Source organism: Heptranchias perlo, chromosome 2 (assembly GCF_035084215.1).
Source record: "Heptranchias perlo isolate sHepPer1 chromosome 2, sHepPer1.hap1, whole genome shotgun sequence".
In the NCBI taxonomy this organism is placed as follows: Eukaryota; Metazoa; Chordata; class Chondrichthyes; order Hexanchiformes; family Hexanchidae; genus Heptranchias; species Heptranchias perlo.
In genome coordinates this window covers 81,074,382-81,096,179 of record NC_090326.1, presented here as the reverse complement: position 1 = coordinate 81,096,179, position 21,798 = coordinate 81,074,382, and the positions used below count along the sequence as shown (strand labels likewise).

Below are 21,798 nucleotides of genomic sequence, written 5' to 3'. Positions count from 1 at the left end.
GTCACTTACTCACCAATAACCTGCTCACCGATGCTCAGTTTGGGTTCCGCCAGGACCACTCGGCTCCAGACCTCATTACAGCCTTGGTCCAAACATGGACAAAAGAGCTGAATTCCAGAGGTGAGGTGAGAGTGACTGCCTCACACCATCCGAGCATTTAAGCGAGTGTGGCACCAAGGAGCCCTCGTAAAATGAAGTCAATGGGCATCAGGGGGAAAACTCTCCAGTGGCTGGAGTCATACCTAGCACAAAGGAAGATGATAGTGGTTGTTGGATGCCAATCATCTCAGCCCTAGGGCATTGCTGCAGGAGTTCCTCAGGGCAGTGTCCTTGGCCCAACCATCTTCAGCTGCTTCATCAATGTCCTTCCCTCCATCATAAGGTCAGAAATGGGGATGTTCGCTGATGATTGCACAGTGTTCAGTTCCATTCGCAACCCCTCAGATAATGAAGCAGTCGAGCCCGCATGCAGCAAGTCCTGGACAACATCCAGGCTTGGGCTCATAAGTGGCAAGTAACATTCACGCCAGACAAGTGCCAGGCAATGATCATCTCCAACAAAAGAGGGTCTAACCACCTCCCCTTGACATTCAACTGCATTACCATCGCCGAATCCCCCACCATCAACATCCTGGGTGTCACCGTTGACCAGAAACTTAACTGGACCGGCCACATCAATACTGTGGCTACGAGAGCAGGTTAGAGGCTGGGTATTCTGCGGCGAGTGATGCGCCTCCTGACTCCCCAAAGCCTTTCCACCATCTACAAGGCACAAGTCAGGAGTGTGATGGAATACTGTCCACCTGCCTGGATGAGTGCAGCTCCAACAACACTCAAGAAGCTCCACACCATTCAGGACAAAGCAGCCCACTTGATTGGCATCCCATCCACCACCTTAAACATTCAATCCCTTCACCACCGGCGCACTGTGGCTGCAGTGTGTACCATCCGCAGGATGCACTGCAGCATCTCGCCAAGGCCTCTTCGACAGCACCTCCCAAACCCGCGACCTCTACCACCTTGAAGGACAAGAGCAGCAGGCACATGGGAACAACACCACCTGCATGTTCCTCTCCAAGTCACACACCATCAATACTTGGAAATATATCGCCGTTCCTTCATCGTCGCTGGGTCAAAATCCTGGAACTCCCTTCCTAACAGCACTGTGGGAGAACCGTCACCACACGGACTGCAGCGGTTTAAGAAGGCGGCTCACTACCACCTTCTCCAGGGCACGTGAGTGCAAAAGACAAGGCTGAAGCGTTTGCAACCATCTTCAGCCAGAAGTGCCGAGTGGATGATCCATCTCAGCCTCCTCCCGATATCCCCACCATCACGGAAGCCAGTCTTCGGCCAATTCGATTCACTCCACGTGATATCAAGAAACGGCTGAGTGCACTGGATACAGCAAAGGTTATGGGCCCCGACAACATCCCAGCTGTAGTGCTGAAGACTTGTGCTCCAGAACTTGCTGCACCTCTAGCCAAGCTGTTCCAGTACAGCTACAACACTGGCATCTACCCGACAATGTGGAAAATTGCCCAGCTATGTCCTGTCCACCAAAAGCAGGACAAATCCAATCCGGCCAATTACCGCCCCATCAGTCTACTCTCAATCATCAGCAAAGTGATGGAAGGTGTCGTCGACAGTGCTATCAAGCGGCACTTACTCACCAATAACCTGCTCACCAATGCTCAGTTTGGGTTCCGCCAGGACCACTCGGCTCCAGACCTCATTACAGCCTTGGTCCAAACATGGACAAAAGAGCTGAATTCCAGAGGTGAGGTGAGAGTGACTGCCCTTGACATCAAGGCAGCATTTGACCGAGTGTGGCACCAAGGAGCCCTAGTAAAATTGAAGTCCATGGGAATCCGGGGGAAAACTCTCCAGTGGCTGGAGTCATACCTGGCACAATGGAAGATGGTAGTGGTTGTTGGAGGCCAATCATCTCAGCCCCAGGGCATTGCTGCAGGAGTTCCTCAGGGCAGTGTCCTAGGCCCAACCATCTTCAGCTGCTTCATCAATGACCTTCCCTCCATCATAAGGTCAGAAATGGGGATGTTCGCTGATGACTGCACAGTGTTCAGTTCCATTTGCAACCCCTCAGATAATGAAGCAGTCTGAGCCCGCATGCAGCAAGACCTGGACAACATCCAGGCTTGGGCTCATAAGTGGCAAGTAACATTCGTGCCAGATAAGTGCCAGGCAATGACCATCTCCAACAAGAGAGAGTCTAACCACCTCCCCTTGATATTCAACGGCATTGCCATCGCCAAATCCCCCACCATCAACATCCTGGGGGTCACCATTGACCAGAAACTTAACTGGACCAGCCATATAAATACTGTGGCTACGAGAGCAGGTCAGAGACTGGGTATTCTGCGGTGAGTGACTCACCTCCTGACTCCCCAAAGCCTTTCCACCATCTACAAGGCACAAGTCAGGAGTGTGATGGAATACTCTCCACTTGCCTGGATGAGTGCAGCTCCAACAACACTCAAGAAGCTCGACACCATCCAAGATAAAGCAGCCCGCTTGATTGGCACCCCATCCACCACCCTAAACATTCACTCCCTTCACCACCGGCGCACTGTGGCTGCAGTGTGCACCATCCACAGGATGCACTGCAGCAACTCGCCAAGGCTTCTTCGACAGCACCTCCCAAACCCGCGACCTCTACCACCTAGAAGGACAAGAGCAGCAGGCGCATGGGAACAACACCACCTGCACGTTCCCCTCCAAGTCACACACCATCCCGACTTGGAAATATATCGCCGTTCCTTCATTGTCGCTGGGTCAAAATCCTGGAACTCCCTTCCTAACAGCACTGTGGGAGAACCGTCACCACACGGACTGCAGTGGTTCAAGAAGGCAGCTCACCACCACCTTCTCGAGGGCAATTCGGGATGGGCAATAAATGCTGGCCTCGCCAGCGACGCCCACATCCCATCAACGAATTAAAAATAAAATTAGTGATGGGCAATAAATGCCGGCCTTGCCAGCGACATCCACATCCCATGAATGAATAAAAAAAATTGTATTTAAGAATTCTTAAATGCTGTTTGCCATTTTTAAAAATGTTACATTTGCAGCTTGGGAACCAGTGGGGAACTCCTTCGGTTGCCTTCGCTCCTTTGCTTTGAGGAGGAAAAGGAAGGTCACCACAGGCACAGTAGGCAGCCTCTGGTCCCTTCCCATTGGTGCACACACCTCCCTGTCTGCAGATCCAAGCATACTACTTCACTGACCCCTTCGGCAGTACTTCAGAAGGCTGTACTTCTCTCATAAAGCAATAACTAAGTTATGCAGATAGCTCTGGACACAGTTCATAAGGGGGTCCTTCAGCTGACTGCGGTCTGAATCCAATTCCAAATTAATCCTGCCATCATGATCTGTTTTTGGCAACTAACTCAACTCATTGACTTGTTACATTGAGCTCTCCCTCAGACACCCATTTGGAGATTATTCTGCCATTCCTTCAAGCCCACTTTGCCCCAAATTATTTTGCATGTATCTGGCCCCGATATTTACGTGGGCCAGAGGGAGGTTTGGGGGGGTTGGGGATCGTAGCGGGCCAGAAATCGGGGTAACGGCAGGAACTTATTTAAATTTTTTGTCTCCATTTCCCGGCTGGCCAGCAGCCGGCCAGATTGAGAGGCTGTCTCGCGGGAAGGCCTGTGGCACCAGGCCACAGCCAGGGAGCGGAGGGGGCGGTGGGGGGGAGATTGGGGGAGATCGGAAAGGCCTTGGGGAGATCAGAGGTTTGGGGTGATCGGAAAGGCCGGGGGGGTTGAGGGAGACCGGGGTTGGGAGATCGCATCATAGGGCAGGGGGAGGGGTTCGGCTGATCGCAGGGAGGGAAGCAGGTTTTCTTGGTGGGGTGGGGGTGGGGTGGTGAAGCACTCCTGCTCCTCCTGGCCCATAAGCAATGCAAGAAAGCCATTTACCTGCTGGATCCAGTCGTTTTTGTCTCCCTCCAGCTGCCAGGTTTCCCGAGCCCTGGGATACTCGACCCACTGGCGTTAAATCTAAAAGCCTGCTAAAATTTGAGGCATGCAGCCTAATTAAAATATTTAAATTATAGACCCGTCTCTGGAGAGCGGGTTAGTCGCCCGTGCCCCAACGCACTTCCGTTAAAACAGGAGGCAGGTTTCCGATTTTAGAAATTTTAGCCTCTCTCCCGCCCATCCTGGGGGGTTAAAACTCCCCCCACCTGACATTTGTAAAAATATCTCACTGATAACAAATCTGACAATCATCTTTTTGGTTAAAGCCACCATGCCTCCTTTTGGTGGCCACTCTTTTGTGCCCTTTCTAACCTAGCCTCTTACTTCTCCTACAGTGGCAGGAGGTTCTAAGTTGCCTGACATCCATCAACATCCTGGGGTCACCATTGACCAGAAACTTAACTGGACCAGCCACATAAATACTGTGGCTACAAGAGCAGGTCAGAGGCTGGGTATTCTGCGATGAGTGACTCACCTCCTGACTCCCCAAAGCCTTTTCACCATCTACAAGGCACAAGTCAGGAGTGTGATGGAATACTCTCCACTTGCCTGGATGAGTGCAGCTCCAACAACACTCAAGAAGCTCGACACCATCCAGGACAAAGCAGCCCGATTGATTGGCACCCCATCCACCACCCTAAATATTCACTCCCTCCACCACCAGCGCACAGTGGCTTCAGTGTGTACCATCCACAGGATGCACTGCAGCAACTCGCCAAGGCTTCTTCGATAGCACCTCCCAAACCCGTGACCTCTACTACCTAGAAGGACAAGGGCAGCAGGCACATGGGAACACCACCTGCACGTTCCCCTCCAAGTCACACACCATCCCGACTTGGAAATATATTGCCGTTCCTTTATCTTCGCTGGGTCAAAATCCTGGAACTCCCTTCCTAACAGCACTGTGGGAGAACCTTCACCACACGGACTGCAGCGGTTCAAGAAGGCGGCTCACCACCACCTTCTCAAGGGCAATTCAGGATGGGCAATAAATGCTGGCCTTGCTAGCGACGCCCACATCCCATGAATGAATAAAAAAAAAACTGATGTTTTGCAGCTCGATTCTTGAACGATTCAGAAAGTACTTCTGTTTTTGGTTGTGGATCATTTCTCCTCTAAGAAGAAAGTAGATTGTGAAGGCCATACCATCATAATAAATGCAACCCAGGTATCAGAAGACATTCCTTAACAGGGCGAAGTAGCACTCACTGCCAAAGCCACCTCCTTCCACACACTTGATCATGCCAGTACATGGGCCTCCTTCTTGCGAGGTCTAAAAGTAAGGTCCTCCTTTGCCGGATTACAGTCAGTAACACCTCACCTGAAGAGTCTTTAACTTTGTGTTCTCATTGCCCTGAAGAAGCACCAGTCTCAGATATTGCACTGAGCCACATTTTTACAGACACAAAGGCCTGGACTCTCCTATGATGAACTACTCATTTTTATGTGGTACTGAGGTGTAAGGTGAAGTATGGTGGAATGGTGACTTACTGTCACAACCCTGCTCCAAAAAATGGCCACCAAAATCATCCTGCCAGTCGGTTATGCCACCCACCCCACCGCATTTAAATGGGGACAGGTGAACATGGCCATGTTCCCGCACCATTACCCCTAAATCCTGCCTCTAACATGATCTCCCAGAGAACTGTGCCTATTTACATGGCAGTATTAGTAGCACTGCAGTATCACTGAGGCAGATACCAGATTGAGGAGGCCATGTTGGATTTCCTGTCTGACGCTTGCGGAAACCTCTTCAACATAGTGGTTTCTGGAACATTGCTGAACACTTTACCTGACAGTTTTTGTGAGCATTTGACAAAGTAAATGTTGGCACCAGGAAAATGGGCTTCCCAATAGAAACCCTTTTAAGCCTGCGCTATGTGGAGGAGGAGGAGGAAGATATAGAGAAGGCTATATTGGAGACGCTTAAGGGCTGATTTTAACCCCATCCCCATCTGGCGGGAATGGTGTTTGCGGGAGGGTGAGATGGCTGGGTGGGGGTCGCTCCCAGCTCTCAATGTGTTCCCGCCCCCACCATTTTTATTTGCACGGGGAGGCCGCCCGCCCCAGCAGAGCGGGTCCGAAGTTAAATGGCAGTGTCGCGGCTTAATGATGTCATCGGGACGCACATGCCATTTTAACTTATATAGTGGTGGTTTTAATTTAGGTCGAGTTTTGGGGCAGAAGGTGGGTAAAATAGAGCCCAACCATTGGCTGCGCCCATCCGCCCCTTTTTAAATGTGATGGGGTGGTCTTTGGGTAGGCGTTAAAGGGGAATGTTCTCTGTTTTAGGAGAATTCTGGTGCAATTTCTTTGGGGTGGACATGATGCTTTACCACCTCGTTTTACTCTTTTTTTCTTCTGCAACAAAACTGCTGAAAACAGGCGGTAATTAGAAGGGAAATGCTGTCCCTGCAATCTGAAGCTTTGTCTCTGGTATTCCCTACGGACCTTTTGGATTGGGAAAGAATGGCACATTGTGGCTACAACAATTCATGTTTTCAGGTAATAAATGTAGAAGCCTGCCTTAAACTGTAGCTACTTTTGTTGGGCTACTCCCATCGTGTTCTTCCAGACAACTTGGATGATTCTCTTCCACACCGACTGGACAGCACTTGGATCCTACCCTTTACCCTTTCTGTGCTTAGTCATTATGATTCAAATACAAAACTCTCATCAGCACTGAGTAGATGAATTGACCACTGGACCCGTCCAGAACAAATGCAAAAGGAATGCAAATCCGCTCTCTCTATATTGTGTGGACAACAATGATGAACCACAGAGCTCCAGAAATCGATGACCAGCTCATTTCCTGCATCTTGTGGTTGCACGTTTTTTTTTGTACCTCTTACAAACTGATAGAGTTATGTACCCATTCTAATATTCGCTCCACATTTTAAATTTGCCCTACAGTTACTTGCTCAATAAACAGCCATGTGTTTCTGGCATAATTTCCAAGGTTTTTAAACGATCAATGGGAGCAAATGAAAAGGAACAGAAAACCAAACCGGTGTGATGACTTTGGTGTCGGTGAGAAGCAGCCACCAGAAACAATTGAATTGCTTTCAGTTTCTGCATCAGTGCCTAAAGTAAGTACCAGGCCTGGGTACATATATTTTTACAATGCCTGCTTCTGATCCAGTTTTTCGACTTTAGTCCTCATGTTTATTTATCATATGGGCTTGTAATTAAAAGAGATTTTTTGTTTGGTCGCATGAGCATTTTATGTAACATATATAGTGGCCTCATTGACTGGTCATGAAGTAATATGGTCCTAGCTGCCTGTGGCCTGCAGTGACTATGTTTCCCATTTCCCCATATTCTTCACATTTAAGTAGCCTGGCCCCGAATTTCCTTGGAACTTGGGGTGGAGAGCCAGCATAAAAGGTGTGGGGTGGGGGGGGAGAAATAGGTTGGGGCTAAGTAACGCTGGGTATCTGTGCTGAAGATCACTCCAAAGCAATTTCCTTTGGGGGAGGGGGTGGACGGTAGTTCTGTCTGGCCTCTTGAAGCCTGATGAATAAAAGGGAGGCATTTAGGGTGGGATGGCATCACCTGTCAGAATTCCCACCACTCCCGCCTGCGCTGTCCAGAACAAACTGGACAGCAGCAGGATACCAGCGTTGAGTTGAGTAAAGCTGTGTAAGTGGGGCCAACAGGAGTGTTCCAGGCTGGGATCATGACCTGGAACATACCAGTGAATAAACAGCTGTCTCAGTGAAGTTGTCTCTCTTATAATGGAGCCTGATTTTGAATGTTAAAATAAGCCCGTCCTGGTGGCTTTGCCCATGCATGAATGGTGAGAGTCACATTGTGTTCCACCCATCCCATCCTGTTCAGTGCAAGGTAAAAAAAAGAACATTGGAAAAACATGTATTTTGGATATTGTATTGGGTACTCTGTCATAAGAACATAAGAAATAGGAGCAGGAGCAGGACATCCGGCCCCTCGAGCCTGCTCCGCCATTCAATAAGATCATGGCTGATCTTCTACCTCAACACCATTTTCCTGCACTATCCCCATATCCCTTGATGCCTTTAATATCTAGAAATCTATCAATCTCTGTTTTGAATGTACTCAATGACTGAGCCTCCACAGCCCTCCGAGGTAGAGAATTCAATTTTTAAAAGTGGCCCTTTAGATATAGGCTGAAGGACACAAACTGTTCAAACTTACAAACACATTAAAGACAGCATTAAAGAAATGTCTAGTACACTAAAAGATTGCTGGAGGCCACCAAAGAGGTAAGTATGCTGCATCCCGGACTCACCTTAGGCTCCGCGATGGGAAAGGGGATGGCAATTGGAAGGGAGCTGAGTGGTGGCGGGCGGTGTCCTTCCACTCCTCCTGGCTCCACATTAAGGTAAGTATTTTTTAATAAACTTACGTTTTTGGTGGCAGACTTCAGCGGTCTCTTTCAGAACTGCTGCTTAGGCCGCATGTAGATCTGGTAATCCTAAATGCAGCAGGCCCAATACCTGCTGCCTTCGGGGCAAACCAATTTCTAGTTTAGGTGCTAAAACTGGCGTTAGGCCCCTTATTAGCATATTGAAGGGGCCTAACACCTGTTTTAGGTGGCCACCAGGGATGCCTTTACAGCGCCCGAATAAATATGGTGTCGGACATGTTTCCAAGCGCTGTTCAGATGCAGGATGTTGGCCCCTTCAATGGGACCTCTTTGGTCCAACCTCACCCCCATTAACTCATTTATTGTAAAGGATTAAATGTTCAAATGATAATATTGCACAGAGTAATTTCTATGCTATCATTTTCAAAATTAATCCTTTTAGATTTGTCTATATAGCAAAAAATAAAAATGTATTGGTGATGCCTCAAATATTACCCATTTCAGTGAAGGATTTGGAAATATGCCATTAAAATATCTCATCTATTGTCACTCGTTTAACACAGAAGACCATTTTCATAATCTTGTTTGGAGCAAAATGTTCATCTAAAGTTAACTATAGGTGTGATTGCATGTTCTAACTTCATGTGTTGTACAATACCTTCAAGTTGGGATGAACTCACCTGACTGAGCAGGTTGAAGGAATGAGTGTGTTGAAAGAACGAATGATCTCTGCAGTGTTCATTCAAAAGAATTTGCACATATTTCTGCTCTAATCTAGCACACATTGTTGTGATACTTTAAAAAAAATATTTGTTTTGAAATGCTCGATTACATTGCAATAAACAAAGACAAGAAAAGCAGAAATACAAGTAAAGAAAAAGAAACAAATTGGAGAGTAATTTGAACAATTCACTGATTGGATAGAGAAGGGAATGCAGTAAATATAGTGTATATGGATTTTCAGAAGTCATTTGATAAGCTGGCTCACATGAGGCTTTTTCAAAAAATTTGGTCTAAGAGGAAATGTAGAAGTATTGATAGAAAGTTGGCCGATGGACAGGAAACAAAAACCTTGGTTTTAACTTGGAACAGGAGGCAACGCTAAAGCCTCTGTCTTCGCCAGCATGAACCTCTGGTCAGTTGCCCACCTGGAACTGGCGGGAAGCAGCAGGCGGGCGTGTAATTTTGGGTGGCAGGGATCTGCCAGTCGGAATCGAAGGAACGGTCACTGGCATTTGGGTAAGTTGCAGGGAGGGGGTTTAAGGACAGTCTCGTGATTTGAGAAGGGAGGGGAGCCCGGGGCAGGGGAAGCCTAAACTTTCCTTATGTGGCCTGGATGAGCTCCTCTGGGCCCTCTTCCCACTAGCTTCACCTGGCAGGAAAGCCACAACAGCTTCCCCACTCAGGCCACCAGTTAAAATTAGTCAGAGTCTAATGATGTTATTGGACCCGATCTGCAGAAAAGCCAAATTAATCAGGCAGTACCAGAGAAGACCCACAACAATCCGATAGCTCCCATCCAGCAGATGTATCGATCTAGGTGAACTTTTCAAGTATATTCTCATTAGCTGTGCCTCAGGAAGCTGATGAAGCTTTGAAAGAGCTCTGTTTATTGCTGTAGCCAGTTCTGCAACCAAGGTCAGCACAGACAGCTCTGACTGCGACAGAGCTCTGGTGTATATTCATGTATAAGACAAGTCACCAATGCCCTCTTTGCTAGGGTAGCTCAGTTTATACACAGACGAATAAATTTGCCTCAAACGCAAACCCCAATATTTACATCAAACACAAAGGAGGCAATTTTAACCTAGCCCCCATCGGGAAACTGACAAGATCGTGTACAATACTGGGTTTATACCCTGCCCGATTTTACTATCCATTGAGGTCAACGGAGAGTAATATTGGGTGGGATGTAAAACCAGCGTTCCACCCAATCCCGTGGGTTTCCCGCACGGCATGTTAGATTAAAATTACCCCCAAAAGCTTTAGTTCCCTAAATGTGCTGTTCATTTGCAACCACAAACATAGCTTCCTGCGCATGAATTCACAATAGGCTAGGAGCTGTCATGGTGTCTGAGGCTGAACCAGACTGTTTGCAGCCTTGGTGTCCTATTTGACACTGAGATGAGCTTGCAACCACATATCCGCTCCATCACTAAGACTGCCTACTTTCACCTCCGTAACATCGCCTGTCTCCGCCCCTGCCTCAGCTTATCTGCTGCTGAAACCCTTGCCTTTGTTACCTCTAGACTTGACTATTCCAATGCTCTCCTGGCTGGCCTCCCATCTTCCACCCTCCATAAACTTGAGCTCATCCAAAACTCTGCTGACCTTATCCTAACTCATACCAAGTCCTGTTCAATCATCACCCCTGTGCTCACTGACCTACATTGGCTCCTGGTCCAGGAACGCCTAGATTTTAAATTTCTCATCCTTGTTTTCAAATCCCTCCATGGCCTCGCTCTTCCCTATCTCTGTAACCTCCTCCGGCCCTACAACTCTCCAAGATCTCTGTGCTCCTCCAATTCTTGTCTCTTACGCAATCCCAATTTTAATCGCACCACCATTGGTGGCCGTGCCTTAGCTGCCTAGGCCCTAAGCTCTGGAATTCCCTCCCTAAACTTCTTTACCTCTCGCTCCTTCTTCAAGGCGCTCCTTAAAACCTAACTCTTTGACCAAGTTTTTGGTCACCTATCCTAATACCTCCTCATATGGCTCGGTGTCAAGTTTTGTTTGAAAACGCTCCTGTGAAGCGCCTTGGGATGGTTTACTATGTTAAAGAGCTATATAAATGCAAGTTGTTATTGTTTTATACCTTGCCAGTCCAGTGTCCCCAGGTCTATTTCAACAGCAGGCTGGTTGTTGCCTAATGGGGGATTCCTGCGACTCTCATGGGTCATGATACTAGTTCATAGGACCACCAATGCTGCAGAGGAGCACTACAATGAAGTCCATAGTAAGGCAAGAGTTAGAATTGGTATGCTTAAAGGATGCCTGGAGAGGTTCGAGGATGCCCCATAATATACACAAGCATTGTTTCGCAAATTGTGATAGCACGTGCGTGCTTCATAACTTTGCTATCCAGAGTGGATCAATGGTAATGTCCAGGAGGATGCCAGGGAGGTTGATGATGACTCTGTTGATGAGGAAGACCAGGCCCATTGAGAACATAGAGTGGGTCCAGTGGCTAGCGCTGCTAGACAACTGAGCTTCAAACTCATTCAGGATACCTTCACAGATGCATAGACCAATATATTTCTAAGGTCTCAGCCTATCGAAGAGCTGCCTTCTCTCACCAACCTGCCTACATAAAATCTTTGCTTCTCATAGCTAGCCTTCATATTATAATCATGACCTCAACATCAGCACAGTATCCCCTCTCTATTGTCCTACAAACACCAAGCAGTCATTGTATCAATAATTTCAGTGATTTATTACAACTATTCACAAAAACATTACTTGGGTCAGAAATTTTCTCGGAGCTGCTCCCATTCTACCACTGCAACTTTGTCAGAAGTGTGGCAGAAACTGAGTGACTGAGAGATTGTGTTCTCTTTTAGCTCTTTGGATTGCTTTTATTGCAGTTAGTTAGCTGCATTATCTTGCTTTTCAATATTTCACATTTTTCAATTGTTTTTGTGGCTTTTTTCAGTTGTATGCAGTTTAACTTCATTTAAGGGCCCTAAGCTGGGAACGTCGTTGTTGAAGCCCATCGTCACTAGATATTGTCCAGCCAATGACCCAGCATGGTGAATCCAGATAGGACAGATTCACAGACATTGGAGCCCAATGTCTCCAGAGCATCAATTAGAACAATCTTGAGAAAACCCATGGCTGGGATTAGGACCTCAGTTAGGATGGGCTCCATTTCCAATATTTCCTGGCCAATTTTTGTCCCTCAACCAACATCAATAAAACAGGTTATCTGGACATTTAACACATTGCTGTTGGTGGGACCTAGCTGTGTGCAAATTGGCTGCCACTTTTCCAAATTGCAACAGTGACTAAGCTTCAAAAGTACTTCATTGGCTGTAAAGCGCTTTGAAACATCCTAAGGTCATAAAAGCCGCTATATAAATGCAAGTTCTTTCTTTCTATTGCAGCAACCGGTGGAGGTGCCTTGTATTCCACCGTAGGCTGCAGTTATGTGAAGTGTTCAAATACCACTACACAAGTGCAGCTAGTGGACTCCCCACAGTAGCCATCGTACCTTGGAGAATGATTCATGATTTCATGAATTGATGATCTTCAGAGAGCAACATTCTTGTATACAAACCCTAAGTGGCACCAATCGCAGCACTCAGCATCTAAGGTTGATCCTGAGCTGGCCTTCTGATCAGCACTTCCTGCTGCTCTGCTGCCAACTCTACTTGCTCCTTCACACTTTTACTGCGTTTGACTTGGTGGTTCCTCCTCAAGGTCTAAAGCAAATTCCCCTGGAGTGGATCAAGCTGTTTAAACTAATATTAAAAAAGGTGAATTTTGTGAATTTGCTGTCCAGATGCAGTTTTGCTCACAGATAGGCGTACTGGGAATTTGGTCACAAAGGCCTTTGGGCCTACTGACCGCTTTGCCAATTGCTAATATGCTCCCAGTTGGAATGCTCTGTGCTGGGAGGGTGAATTTGTAAAATTACGCCTTTGAATGAATAACCCAGTGACCCCATGTAAATTTGCTGCCCTCCGACTGATCTCTGACGGGATCAGTGCTGAATGGCAATGGCGGTATTGTGGCCCACAGATTTTTGGAGCTAAGTAGTGTCTAAATATATTGACATCCCAACAACATGGTGGGAAGTTGACATTTAAAAGATACATTTTGTGGTGCCCTGCAGTATTGATTCCTTACATGCACCCAGCACACACTTGATAATCATGGGCATACTACCCATGATCTTAAAATTTATTTCTATAATCAGTGCAGAAAAATCTTCCTTGTGATGTTTACATTCTATCAGTTATATCCTGATAAGCATATTAGATGGAAGCCAGAGTTACTCTGAAAAATGTCATCACATATGGTAAACAGAATTTGAACACATCAAAAGTTCACTATAATTTATATTACTGAACTAATAGATGTAGCCTGTTGATGGGAGAGAATATAAGAACATAGGAACAGGAGGAGGCCATTTAGCCCCTCGAGCCTGTTCCGCCATTCTTCCGTCTTTTTCCGAGGAAGAAGTTGCTGCCCAAGTCACAGTAAAAGAGGAGGTAGGTGAGATACTGGATGGGCTAAAAATTGATAAAGAGGAGGTACTAGAAAGGCTGGCTGTACTTAAAGTAGATAAGTCACCCAGTCCAGATGGGATGCATCCTAGGTTGCTGAGGGAAGTAAGGATGGAAATTGTGGAGGTGCTGGCCATAATCTTCCAATCATCTTTAGATATGGGGGTGGTGCCAGAGGACTGGAGAATTGCAAATGTTATACCGTGGTTCAAGAAAGGGTGTAAGAATAAACACAGCAACTATAAGTCAATCTGTATAATCTCAGTGATGGGGAAGCTTTTAGAAACAATAATCCGGTACAAATTAACAGTCTCTTGGACGAGTGTGGATTAATTAAGGAAAGCCTGCACAGATTTGTTAAAGGCAAATCGTGTTTAACTAACCTCATTGAGTTTTTTGATGAGGTCATAGAAAGGGTAGATGAGGTCAATGCGGTTGATGTGGTGTATATCGACTTCCAAAAGGCGTTTGATAAAGTGCCACTAATAAAGTCAACAAAGTTGAAGCCCATGGAAGAAAAGGAGCAGTGGCATGGATACGAAATTGGCTAAGTGACAGGAAAGAGAGTAGTGGTGAACGGTTGTTTTTAGCACTGGAGGAAGGTATACAGTGGTGTTCCCCAGGGGTCGGTACTAGGACCACTGCTTTTCTTGATATATATTAATGACTTGGACTTGGGTGTACAGGGCACAATTTCAAAATTTGCAGATGACACAAAACTTGGAAGTATAGCGAACAGTGAGGAGGATGGTGATAGACTTCAAGAGGACATAGACAGGCTGGTGGAATGGACGGACACATGGCAGATGAAATTTAACACAGAAAAGTGCAAAGTGATACATTTTGGTAGGAAGAACGAAGAGAGGCAATATAAACTAAAGGGTACAATTCTAAAGGGGATGCAGGGACAGATGAAGGTGGCAGGGCAGATTGAGAAAGCGGTTAAAAAAGCGTACGAGATACTGGGCTTTATAAATAGAGGCACAGAGCACAAAAGCGAGGAGGTTATGATGAACCTTTATAAATCACTGGTTCGGCCGCAACTGGAGTGTTGTGTTCAATTCTGGGCACCGCACTTTAGAGAGGATGTGAAGGCCTTAGAGAGAGTGCAGAAAAGTTTTGCTACAATGGTTCCAGGGATGATGGGCTTTAGTTACGTGGATAGACTGGAGAAGCTGGGGTTGATCTCTTTGGAACGGAGAAGGTTGTGAGGAGATTTGATAGAGGTAGTCAAAATCATGAAAGTAGATAGAGAGAAACTGTTCCCATTGGTGGAAGGGTCAAGAACCAAAGGGCACAGATTTACGGTGATTGGTAAAAGAACCAAAGGTGACATGAGGAAAATCTTTTTTACACAGCGAGTGGTTAGGATCTGGAATGCACTGCCCAAGGGAGTGGTGGAGGCAGATTCAATCATGGCCTTCAAAAGGGAACTGGATAAGTACTGGAAAGGAAAAGAATTGCAGGACTACGGGGATAGGGCAGAGGGCATGGGACTAGTTGGATTGCTCTTGCATAGAGCCAGCATGGACTTGATGGGCCAAATGGCCTCTTTCCGTCCTGTGACCTTTTTATGATTCTCTGATTCTAAATAGGAGCAGGAGTAGGTTATCCGGCCCCTCGAGCCTGCTCTGCCATTCAGTAAGATCATGGCTGATGTTCTACCTCAACTCCACTTTCCTACCCTAATCCCATATCCCTTGATTCCATTAGTGTCAAAAATATGGGAGTATATACTCCCATTGCTTATTTTTCCTCCCAAAAAATATTACCTCACACGCCTCCACATCAATTTGCATCTGCTTCCTATTGCAACTTGGTTTAAATGAGTTCAGATTAATTTGGGATAAATACACTCTATTTAGAGCCCAGCTAAGACTTTGTTGATCTGTACATCCCAGTTATGAATATTCTGAATCATTTTTTTGTTTTTTGGAAGAAGTCAACCAATTCACCCAGGGAAATCCTCCTCCTGTCGACTGTCACAGGATTAAAACGATCAAGAAGTGTTTTGTCACTCTTAGTATCTGCAATTTGATATCTGTCTCGCATGAGTCAGAGCACCGTCTTATTACATATAGATACACTAGGCTTCTCTAAGAAAAGGCAGTACCTCTGAGATTGAGCATCCAGACACAGATGCTTCAAAGACTAAACCTTCAAGACTTGTGGATCGAGGCGAGCTGGTATGTGTTAAGGAAATTAGTTGGTTTACAGATTATTTCGACATAATCTTGTTTAAAAAAAAATCAATCCCATTCAAAGCTGTTCAAAAATTTAGTGATTTAAGACTAAAATCGATGGGATACTAAAATATGGAGCAGAAGGAACATTAGCTGGATCTAGGTCCTTGTGTTATTTTAGGAAAAGCAGAATGGTATTTCATTGACTTAAACATATCGAATTTTTATTCTCCTGAAATTATTTAGCAGGCCGTATGATGACTAATACTTTACCAGTGTGACAGATAGCACTTTCCTTTTTGGAAATAGCATTTAATTATATGAATCATGTTGCATAATTCCTCATCCAATATATAGATTTGAATTTGTTTTTGGAAACTTGTTGCAGAACACGGCTTGACTTGACTGTACTTTAAAACTATTCAAAGTAAAGAAAGCAGAAAGTGAGGAATCCACAGGATTATGAAGCAAGAGTTCGAGGCAAACCAGGATCAAGATACCGCTGCTAATGGTGAGTTTTTATTCCGTATTTTTAATCTCATGTACTATATGGTATATGTCATAAGAACTGAATAAACTTTATAAAATATACAGTCGAAACATTTTAAACATATATACTTACTGTGCACATTTAACAATGATTTTTTTAATGTCTGAAAAGTAGATTTTATTTAAAAAACAAGTTTTCTTAAACTGACCTGAGTGTGACACACTAAAGCACATTGTTTTTTCTAGGATTTTCAAGTGATTATGTTAGTAATTGGTGTACATATAGAGCATCTGGATTATGAGCTGCAAGGATTTATTTTACTGGCAAATGACCTATTCTGAATGCAGCTCGATTTCATTTTTAAAATGATGTTCTGTACTGTTATTTGTAATAGAAAAATATTTTTGAGATAAGAACTGTTTTGTGCTGCAGTAATCATTTATGAGCACGTAAATAATTTATAACTGTGTAATATAGATTATGTGAAATAATTTGTGCATCAATATTACTCTGTTAGGCATCATCATTCATGTAATTATTTATATTACTGTGACCTTTTAAAGACATTCTGGAATGTGTCAAGTAAAACAATTACCTGGCACCTTATTGTCTTATACAAATGTTACACCCCTGTCCAAAAAAGCGGAGAGGGATAAAGCAGGTAACTACAGACCAGTCAGCCTAACACAGACCATAATCTGGGACAAAATTAATTGTCACTTCAAAGAACATGGGTTAATAAATGACAGCCAACATGGATTTGTTAGAGACAAATCATGTCTGACAAACTTACGAACATACAAAATTTGGCCAGCAGGAAAAGACCGGCTAATCAATCAAGCCTGCCCCATGTCATGATGGCCAGATCATCATAGGTAAATACTTCTCTGCCTCAACCTCTCCTCCTCTCTCCTCTCCCCTCTCCCCCCTCCCTCCTCCCTCCCCCCGCCACCTCCTCCCTCTCCCCCCCCGCAGCCATGTAGTCTTCTGGGAGAGGCAAAAAATAGAGAAAAAAAACAGGGCCAATAAGGGAAAAAAATACTCTGTAAAGTTCCTCACCGACCGCCTCGGGTGATCGACACCAGTCCAGAAGATCAGATGGACCGACTGTTATCTATAAAGACACTTACCTTCTGTATGATGCAATCTCTGCCCCAGTCAGGAACTGGATCAGCTCCCTCTTGAAGGCAGAGAGTCAGCACCCACCACACCAGCTGACAATGTATTCCAGAGGCTCACTATTCTCAGGGAAAAGAAGAACCGCCTAACATCCAGTCTATTCCTACTCTTCCATGGTTTAACTCATGTCCCCTGGTCCTCCTCAATCTGTTAAACTGGAATAATCTATCAATTGGGACACTATCCAGCCCTTTAATTATTTTATAGACCTCTTTCAGGTCACCTCTAAGTCTACACTGCTCTAAAGTAAATAGACCAAGGTCCTTGAGCCTATCTGAGCAGCTGAGATTCTTTAAGCTAGGAATCATTCTTGTAGCTCTCTTCTGGACCTTTCCAAGACCACTATATCACCCACCATGTGGGAGGACCAAAACTGAGCACAGTATTCTAGATGCAGTCTGACCAGTGACCTGTATAGTGTCAAAATGGTATCCTTTCATTTAGAAACATAGAAACGTAGAAAATAGGAGCAAGAGTAGGCCATTCGGCCCTTCGGCCCATGATCATTCAAAATGATCATGGCTGATCGTCTAACTCAGTACCCTGTTCCTGCTTTTTTCCTATAACCCTTGATCCCTTTAGCATTAAGAAATATATCTATCTCCTTCTTGAATACATCTAATGACTTAGCCTCCACTGCCTTCTGTGGTAGAGAATTCCATAGGTTTACCACCCTCTGAGTGAAGAAATTTCTCCACATCTCGGTTCTAAATGGCATACCCCGTATCCTGAGACTGTGACCCCTGGTTCTGGACTCCCCAGCCATTAGGAACATCCTCCCTGCATCTAGTCTGTCTAGTCCTGTTAGAATTTTATATGTTTCGATGAGATCACCTCTCATTCTTCTAAACTCTAGTGAATATAGGCCTAGTCGACCCAATCTCTCCTCATACGTCAGTCCTGCCAGCCCAGGAATCAGTCTGGTAAACCTTCGTTGCACTCCCTCCATGGCAAGGACATCCTTCCTCAGATAAGGAGACCAAAACTGCACACAATACTCCAAATGTGCTCTCACCAAGGCCCTGTATAACTACAGTAAGACATCCCTGCTCCTGTACTCAAATCCTCTTGCAATGAACGCCAACATACCATTCGCCTTCCTAACTGCTTGCTGCACCTGAATGCTCGCTTTCAGTGACTGGTGTACAAGGACACCCAGGTCTCTTTGCACCTCCCCTTTTCCCAATCTATCACCATTCAGATAATAATCTGTCGTTCTGTTTTTACAACCAAAGTGGATAACCTCATATTTATCCACGATATACTGCATCTGCCATGTTCTTGCCCACTCACCCAACTTGTCTAAATCACATTGGAGCCTCTTTGCATCCTCCTCACAGCTCACATTCCAACCCAGCTTTTTGTTGTCTGCAAACTTGGAAATGTTACATTTAGTTCCCTCATCCAAATCATTGATATATATTGTGAATAGCTGGGGCCCAAGCACTGACCCCTGTGGTACCCCACTAGGCACTGAATTTATACTGAATGGTTCTGTTAGTACAACCCAATACCTTGTTAATAATTTGATTGAGTTCTTCAATGAAATAATGGAGAGGGTTGATGAGGGTAGTGCGGTTGATATTGTGTATCTGGACTTTCAAAAGGCATTTGATAAGGTGCCACTTAATAGACTTATTAGCAAAATTGAAGCCCATGGGATTAAAGGGAAAGGGACAACATGGCTACAAAATTGGCTAAAGGACAGAAAGCAGAGAGTAGTGGTGAATGGTTGTTTTTCAGACTGGATGGAAATATAAAGTGGTGTCCCCCAAGCATCGATATTAGGACCACTGCTCTTTTTGATATATATTAATGACCTGCACTTGGGTATACAGCGCATAATTTCAAAGTTTTCAGATAACACGAAACTTGAAAATTGTAGTAAACAGTGAGGAGAATAGTAGCAGACTTTAGGAGGATATAGATAGACTGGTGAAATGGGCAGACACATGGCACATGAAATTTAATGCAGAGAAGTGTGAAGTGATGCATTTTGAAAGGAAGAATAAAGATAGAGTATATAAACTAAGTGGTACAATTTACAATTTTGAAGGGGGTGCAGGACCAAAGGGACCTGGGGCTGTATGTTCACAAATCTTTGAAGGTGGCAGGACAAGTTGATAAGGCTGTTAAAAGACCTGGGCTTTATAAATAGAGGCATAGAGTACAAAAGCAAGGAAGTTATGGTGAACCTTTATAAATCACTGGTTAGGCCACACTTTAGGAAGGAAGTCAAGGCCATGGAGAGGGTGCAGAGGTGATTTACCAAAATGGTACCAGGGATGAGGGGCTTCAGGTATGTGGAGAGACTGGAGAAGCCGGGGTTGTTCTCCTTAATAGTGGGGGTTCAAAATTATGAGGGGTTCTGATAGAGTTGATAGGGAGAAACTGTTTCCACTGGCAGGAGGGTTGGTAACCAGAGGACACAGATTTAAAGATAATTGGCAAAAGAACCAGAGGGGAAATGACGATAATTTTTTATATGCACCGAATTGTTATGATCTGGAATGCACTGTCTGAAAGAGTGGTGGAAGGAGATTCAATAATGATTTTCAAAAGGGAATTGGATAAATACTTGAAAAGGAGACATTTTCAGGGCTATGGGGAAAGAGCAAGGATGTGGGACTAATTGGATAGCTCTTTCAAAGACCCAGCACAGGCACAATGGGCTGAATGGTTCTATATAACAGAAACAAATTCCTGATTTTGACAAATTAAATTTCCCACAGGATTCTCAAATGCTAGCTATGACAATCCAAGCTACCAGGAGGATGAGAACCAGACAAATGTCATCCCAAAAAAGGGAAGTAAGGAATCCTCTTACAATTCAGAGCCAAACAGGCTGTTTAATAATTCTTACTGCAAAACTAATTTTGGATAACTTTTGCTTTCTGCAGAGAAAAGAACAACGAGAAGGGGAAGGAGTTAGGAAAATCAATTGGATTTTTTGCATTGGTTTGTTTATTTTTTCTCTTGGAGTGGAAATTGAATATTGTCGGCCTGTGCCCAAAGATGGAGGGCCGTGTCTACTGCCAAGCGATGGCACCGACAGGATGTGGGAGGAGAATACTCACCCAACCTTTTGTCTGGAATGTGTAATTTGATCCAGTCATTGTCAGGCAGACGACAGAGTTCAGAGAATGCACAGCGCTAACACTACTGATTTCAGAGAACAGACAGCGCTAACACTACTGATTTCAGAGAATGCACAGCGCTAACACTACTGATTTCAGAGAACACACAGCGCTAACACTACTGATTTCAGAGAATGCACAGCGCTAACACTACTGATTTCAGAGAATGCACAGCGCTAACACTACAGATTTCAGAGAATGCACAGCGCTAACACTACAGAGTTCAGAGAACAGACAGCGCTAACACTACAGAGTTCAGAGAACAGACAGCGCTAACACTACAGAGTTCAGAGAACACACAGCGCTAACACTACTGATTTCAGAGAACACACAGCGCTAACACTACAGAGTTCAGAGAACACACAGCGCTAACACTACAGAGTTCAGAGAACAGACAGCGCTAACACTACAGAGTTCAGAGAACAGACAGCGCTAACACTACTGATTTCAGAGAACACACAGCGCTAACACTACTGATTTCAGAGAACACACAGCGCTAACACTACTGATTTCAGAGAATGCACAGCGCTAACACTACTGATTTCAGAGAACACACAGCGCTAACACTACTGATTTCAGAGAACAGACAGCGCTCACACTACTGATTTCAGAGAATGCACAGCGCTAACACTACTGATTTCAGAGAGCGCACAGCGCTCACACTACTGATTTCAGAGAACAGACAGCGCTAACACTACTGATTTCAGAGAACAGACAGCGCTAACACTACTGATTTCAGAGAACAGACAGCGCTAACAGTACTGATTTCAGAGAACAGACAGCGCTAACAGTACTGATTTCAGAGAACAGACAGCGCTAACACTACTGATTTCAGAGAGCGCACAGCGCTAACATTACTGATTTCAGAGAACACACAGCGCTCACACTACTGATTTCAGAGAACAGACAGCGCTAACACTACTGATTTCAGAGAACGCACAACGCTAACATTACTGATTTCAGAGAACAGACAGCGCTAACAGTACTGATTTCAGAGAACGGACAGCGCTAACACTACTGATTTCAGAGAGCGCACAGCGCTAACATTACTGATTTCAGAGAACACACAGCGCTCACACTACTGATTTCAGAGAACAGACAGCGCTAACAGTACTGATTTCAGAGAGCGCACAGCGCTAACATTACTGATTTCAGAGAACACACAGCGCTCACACTACTGATTTCAGAGAACAGACAGCGCTAACACTACTGATTTCAGAGAACAG

At 45.0% G+C, this 21,798-nt stretch overlaps 1 pseudogene; it reads left to right on the top strand.

Moving 5' to 3' along the window:
- The first annotated feature begins 16,228 nt into the window (after positions 1-16,228).
- LOC137332191 (ATP-dependent translocase ABCB1-like) overlaps positions 16,229-21,798 on the top strand; it is a 79,768-nt pseudogene continuing 74,198 nt past the window's right edge.